We start from the raw sequence: 6,580 nt of genomic DNA, 5'->3' as shown, positions 1-6,580 counted from the left end.
ATAGACCTCTGTTCACCAAAACCCATAGCATTATTTGATCATTCTGGGGGTGCTAATTGAGAAAATGGCACTGGGGGACCGTTAACCCCATTGCCCAGTTCCATATCACAGATCTTATTCTCCCTCTCACACACACCCTTCCCAGCTATTCACTTTTGATTGTAACTGCTGGAGATCTATCACAGACCTCTTGACATCATGGTCACACCTAGCCTCGTCCTGAGATACTGTATTTGAGGTAGCGGTCATCCACCTGACGCGGATAGGAAGACCCCTCCTGCCCCCCTCAGCTTTGGGCAAAGACTGGTCTGAAGCCACCGAGACATCAGGATTCCTTTGCAGCACAGAACCACCAGATAATCCTGGGAGAAATCAAAACACAAAATCCTCCTCGTCTTTCATGCAATTGAGAGATTTGGCTTGGAAATGTAACTCCAAAGTAGCCATCATGTGATGTTTCTTTTAAAAAAATAAACGCCTTGACCCCTAGACTGAGGTTGCCTTCCTTGAGTGGCTTTGGCTAAGCCGTTAATTCTCTCCCAGGCCTGGAGTTATTAGTCATCAGACAAAAGCTGCAGAAAGACCCCTTCCCATGCCCTTCTTTATTACTGTGCATTAGCTAAGAAATATGCTTCTCCCAGTGATGGAAACAGCATCACTGTGTACATTTTTTAAACGATTCAGTACTTTAGGAATTCTGAGAGGAATTTGAAGAGGGGTTGGCGCGGAGGTCAGGCCCACGGCCAGATATTTTGAGATCTGTTCTTCATTTTGTAAGAGTGAACTAAAAGCAACGCTGAATGGGACTGGCTTCCCGCCTCTGCAACCCCTTCTCAGTCTCTATGTCAGGCCATGTTTCCATGATTCTATGGCCCGTGGTATCAAGCAGAGCTTATCCATTCCTTTTATTTGCATGCCACTTTACCACACAGGGGGACGCAGGTGGCGCTGTGGGTTAAACCACAGAGCCTAGGACTTGCCAATCAGAAGGTTGGCGGTTTGAATCCCCGCGACGGGGTGAGCTTCCATTGTTTGGTCCCTGCTCCTGCCATCCTAGCAGTTCGAAAGCACGTCAAAGTGCAAGTAGATAAATAGGTACCGCTCCGGCGGGAAGGTAAACGGCATTTCCGTGTGCTGCTCTGGTTTGCCAGAAGCGGCTTAGTCATGCTGGCCACATGACCCGGAAGATGTGCGCCGGCTCCCTTGGCCAATAAAGCGAGATGAGCGCCACAACCCCAGAGTCGGTCACGACTGGACCTAATGGTCAGGGGTCCCTTTACCTTACCACACAGGAAGGGGGGAAGGTTCAAAGAAAACAGGAATGTGTTTCAAAACCGAACACTGCAAAAACCATTTTAGGACAACACAGTAAAACAACACAACAGCAGATCTAATAACATACAAAAACATTTCAGGACAGTAGTACCTCGGGTTAAGAACTTAATTCCTTCTGGAGGTCTGTTCTTAATCTGAGGTACCACTTTAGCTAATGGGGCCTCCCAGCACCGCCGCACAATTTCTGTTCTCATCCTGAAGCAAAGTTCTTAACCTGAGGTACTATTTCTTGGCTAGTGGAGTCTGTAACCTGAAGCGTCTGTAACCTGAAGCGTCTGTAACCAGAGGTACCACTGTACTATAAATATAACAAGATTATGTAAACAACATCCAGCGTCCAACAGCAAAAATAACAAGGCAGGTTTGCAGTTTTGTCTTCGTCCTGGAAGCACACACCACCCAGTGTTGTTCACAGTCCCTCTTCCAAGAGTGGAGGGATTTCTGGTGTCCTGCATCCTAATAATCAAACTTTAAAAAGGCACCAATTGCAGCTTCTGAGGCTCCAAGGCACATTGGGATCCTAAGGTGAGGTTGGGGACTTTAACTGGTAGGGAGCTACAACCCTCTGTTGTAGTCTCGAATCAGTTCTGCATTTTGCACTGCGGGGAGGGATGCTCCTATTTGCTCCAGTGGTGGTTGAGGAAGTGGGGGGGGGGGAGAGAGAGGCTTGCTCCCAGTTGCCAGAACTCCTGGCTTGAGACTCCTTGCACGCACATCCCTTCAAGTATGTTGACTGCCTGACCATTGGCCACCAGCCTTGTAGAAAGATGAGTGGCTTCTCTGATGAGAAGGCATTGCCTGGTTATTTCCCCCTCCAGCTGAAGCATGAAGCGTTGCATGAATAAAATGTGTTTTCAGCTTTGAAGGAAGAATCAATCTGCAGGGATGCCAGACACATATGGTATCAGTGAACTTTAAACATTCCAGATAAAATTAAAAACTCTTTCATCTCAACTATAGAAGTAACAACAGGACGCAGACTTTTTACCTTTAAGCTTGCTTTCAAGACCAAGACTTTGATTCTCTAAAGGCTGTAAAAAGAGTTTTGCTGCATATATATCTATCCTTTAAATTTGATATTTATATATGCTTTTCATGTTACAGTAATTTGGTATCTGCATCTGTAAAATACAAGAAAGGTAAAGATGAAGGCTCTGTATTTCTAGAGATCACACATGAACAACTAAAGTTTCTTTAGAAGATAAACCCCATTGCATGTTATGGATAAAACAGCCTGTCCTATCAAGCCAATCTCCCTCTGCTAGGTGTGAACTGGAATATGTTATTTCTGTTTTGATCCTGAATTCAGGATACACCAACAGTTCCCTCTTCCCTGCCCCTTCCTTTTTGTGTTGTGGCTTTTTTAGATTGTACGCCTGATGTCAGGGATTGTGCTATTTTTATTGATCAGTTATCCACTGTGGGAACTTTTCTGGCTGAGTGGGATATAAATGTTTTCAATGAATTAATTAATGGGAAATGGTTCCTTATCCCCTTTTTGCTCTGGCACGAAGCCACATTTGGACACTAGCAAGAGCATGTGAACATTTGTTGTGAGTGCATCACACACACCTCATAAAGAGACCGGGACCACATAACACTGGTTCTGAGAGATCTGCATTGGCTCCCAGTACGTTTCCGAACACGATTCAAAGTGTTGGTGCTGACCTTTAAAGCCCTAAACGGCCTTGGTCCAGTATACCTGAAGGAACGTCTCCACCCCCATCATTCAGCCCGGAGACTGAGATCCAGCGCCGAGGGCCTTCTGGCGGTTCCCTCATTGCGAGAAGTGAGGCTCCAGGGAACCAGACAGAGGGCCTTCTCGGTAGTGGCGCCCGCCCTGTGGAACGCCCTCCCATCAGATGTCAAAGAGATAAATAATTACCTGACATTCAGAAGACATCTTAAGGCAGCCCTGTTCAGGGAAGTTTTTAATATGTAACGCTGTACTGTTTTTAACACTGATTGGGAGCCGCCCAGAGTGGCTGGGGAAACTCAGCCAGATGGGCGGGGTATAAATAATAAATTATTATTATTATTATTATTATCCAGACGAGTGTTCCCAAAATGCATTTTAGCATTTCAGAAAGCCCTGGAATTCAAATGTCAAAGATAACCATACAACATCCAGCTTGTGCCTACTGTGCTTCTTCCAGGGAGTTCAGGATGATGTAGATGGGGATGTCTCATTTATTTAATCTGCAATACCCTATGAGGGTAAGCTGAGGCCTCAAATGAGTTTCATGGCTCACCAAGAACTCGAGCCAAAGAATCTCTGCTCTGGGTTCAATAATCCACGGTCCACGCAACACACCTGGCTCCTGTGTCTCCCAGATCAAACCTTGAACTCGCAGCCTTTTGCCCAGCATGTTTCTTAACAAACACACAAAGGACAGATGGGGCAGATGGAGAATAAAATTGTCTTGCTCCAATTGTCTTGCTTTTTTTGTTTTTGTTTTAAATCGATTGCTTCTGTGCAAAACCCTGAAAGCAGGCAGGATGGCGGTGGGCCGGTTCCAACATGACCTGCGTATCGCAACGCATCCAGAGCGCTTCATTTGGAGAGAAAACGTGAGCCCTCTGGACCTTTGGTGCTAAAATATGAAGCGTAAATCTTATCAAAATGAAATTAAAAGATGCCTGCTTCTTGGGAGAAAAGCAATGACAAACCTAGACAGCATCTTAAAAGCAGAGACATCACCTTGCCAATAAGGTCCGTATACTTAAAGCTATGGTTTTCCCAGTAGTGATGTATGGAAGTGAGAGCTGGACCATAAAGAAGGCTGATCGCCAAAGAATTGATGCTTTTGAATTATGGTGCTGGAGGAGACTCTTGAAAGTCCCATGGACTGCAAAAAGATCAAACCTATCCATTCTGAAGGAAATCAGCCCTGAGTGCTCACGGGAAGGACAGATCCTGAAGCTGAGGCTCCAAGACTTTGGCCACATCATGAGAAGAGAAGACTCCCTGGAAAACACCCTGGTGCTGGGAAAGATGGAGGGCACAAGGAGAAGGGGACGACAGAAGACGAGATGGTGGGACAGTGTTCTCGAAGCCACCAGCATGAGTTTGACCAAACTGTGGGAGGCAGTGGAAGACAGGAGTGCCTGGCGTGCTCTGGTCCATGGGGTCACAAAGAGTCGGACATGACTAAACAACAACAAAGCTTATCCTTTGAATTGAGTCAGAAAGTGATACCAAATTTATGAACACAGGTACAAGTAGGACTGCAGAAACGCAACATTATCTGTTTTTAGAAGTGGCTGGAGGGGGTTGGGTTCTGCCATTCCATCAGATCTCACCTGGGTGAAGCTTAAATGTTCCCCGTTAGCCAAAATCTGAACTCCACAGCATCTGCAAGTATTAGCATGCCTATTCCACGCAATGCTGCTATTCAGCATCTGATACTCTCCTTGCTTTGCTAATAAGCATTTTTGCTTCTTCGGTTTTTTTTTTTTAAAAATCTCAAATCTCTAATTACCATCTCCATTCTTGGGGGGGGGGGGATAGAACTTCTGTTCCTGAAGCTGATGAGCATGTGAAACTGCAGCAATGCCAGATTCCCCAGCCACATCAGCCAGCTTGAGCTGACAGATTTTAAGCTCTTGCTCATGTTACATTTGAAATATATATAAAACTTTTATCTGGTCTCCTGTCAGCTATTCTGCAAATGGCAACGGCTGGCAGGATTGACAGCTTATAGCTAGACAGCTCCCTTTCTTCCTCCTCATGCAAAGTGCAGCAGACAGGCATTCCATATTGCTGCAGCATGAAAGCCAAAAATCCATCCAAAGGACATGGCATTTTGCGACTGGGTTGGGACAGTTCTGTGGGGAGGAGTCCTAGGCAAACCAAAGTGCTGCTTATGAGACAATAATCCTTATTGTCATTGTCCCATACAGAACAACGAAACTGAAAAATCTACGTAAGACATTCAAAAACCAACAAGCCTGCTATCCCAGCTATCCCAGCCTGGTTAGTCCCCTAAAAACTCTGACACCCCATTTTTAAATACAATATACTCCCATAGAGACTCCTTATACTGCATTTAAAACCAAAATCACATTTGGATAGAAACTGTTTCTCAGACGGCTAGTCCTAGTCTTTATAATCCTGTACTGTCTTCCAGACGGCAGAAGCTAAAAGAGATCATTTCCGGGGTGCCCACTATCCTGCACACTATCTTGTGGTCCTCTGTCAAGGAGGTGGGTGCATCTTCACTCCCAGACTTTGAAATGCTCCTCCATCAGCAACAACCGCTAAATCACAATGATTTTGTGCTATCCCGTTCCACATCCTGCAGGACAGGAGCAGTTAATGTGGTACGCTCCAGAGGTTGTTCCCATCAGTCCAGCCACCATGGCCAATTTTCAGTAATTATTTTATTACGGCCGTAGGCCCATACAAATAAAAACAAGACATAAATAACAGCTTGTGCACGTGGGAAAAAACAACCGCTAAAACACTACTATAACAATAAAATACTATAAGATGGAATGGCATACTACGCCTTAATTTGCTTGTGGTGCTCCTTGGCAACGCTTTTGGGTAAGGACAGCGACCAGAAACCTAGCCACTTTCAGGGTCGTATGGGTATCCTTATCCTGCAAGATTTGGGCAAGATGGAATTTTGGTGGGGTACCCTCTAGTTTCTGTATGATTGATCCCAACAAATTTGCCCGTGGCACATTGAATAAGGGGCAAGTGAACATAATGTGCTGAAGCGACTCCGGCGTCTCCTTATCACATTCGCACATGGCGGAGGCTTGGCGCTTTGAGAATCTATGTCTCAGGACATTGGAGGGAAAAACGTTAACACGATGGCCAATGGTCAAGAATGATAAGAGCTGAGGACCACCAGATTGCCCAGCTTTGCTGAAACTGGTCTTCTCTGGAATATCAGAGCACTGAGCCCTATGGTGCAACTCTGTCGCTTCCTTTCCCCCTGGGATTGTGGTTACACACAGGTATCAATTTCCAAGTCTACCCTAAGGGTAGGTTTTGGTTTCAAAGTTGTCGTCTAATGACTAATGAGAATAACACCCTGCTTCCCCAGTAAGAATGAGAGTACCCTTGCCTGTAGCTGTCTATGGAGGAAAAAAGGATATTTAGCTGTTGGACAGTCATCAGAGTTTATGCTGAGTTTATGCATCTTAGCTATGCTGAAACTCAACTGAAATCAATAGGGTCAGCTGTGTCCAAGCCTTCCCAGGGTTGCAGCCCTAGAGAGAATGTGTCATTTTA

General features: G+C 45.4%; 1 long non-coding RNA gene across 1 annotated transcript; it reads right to left on the bottom strand.

Moving 5' to 3' along the window:
• Positions 1-573: 573 nt before the first annotated feature.
• LOC310713265 lies at positions 574-3,970 on the bottom strand. Its single transcript, XR_014529166.1, has 3 exons — positions 3,588-3,970; positions 2,324-2,456; positions 574-2,212 (listed from the first exon to the last, which is right to left on the bottom strand). It is a non-coding gene; the product is annotated as an uncharacterized lncRNA (long non-coding RNA).
• Positions 3,971-6,580: the final 2,610 nt, after the last annotated feature.

The sequence above is a fragment of the Podarcis liolepis genome (assembly GCF_965112155.1).
Source record: "Podarcis liolepis genome assembly, chromosome: 8".
Lineage (NCBI taxonomy): Eukaryota > Metazoa > Chordata > Lepidosauria > Squamata > Lacertidae > Podarcis > Podarcis liolepis.
This window is presented reverse-complemented; position numbering and strand designations above follow the sequence as displayed.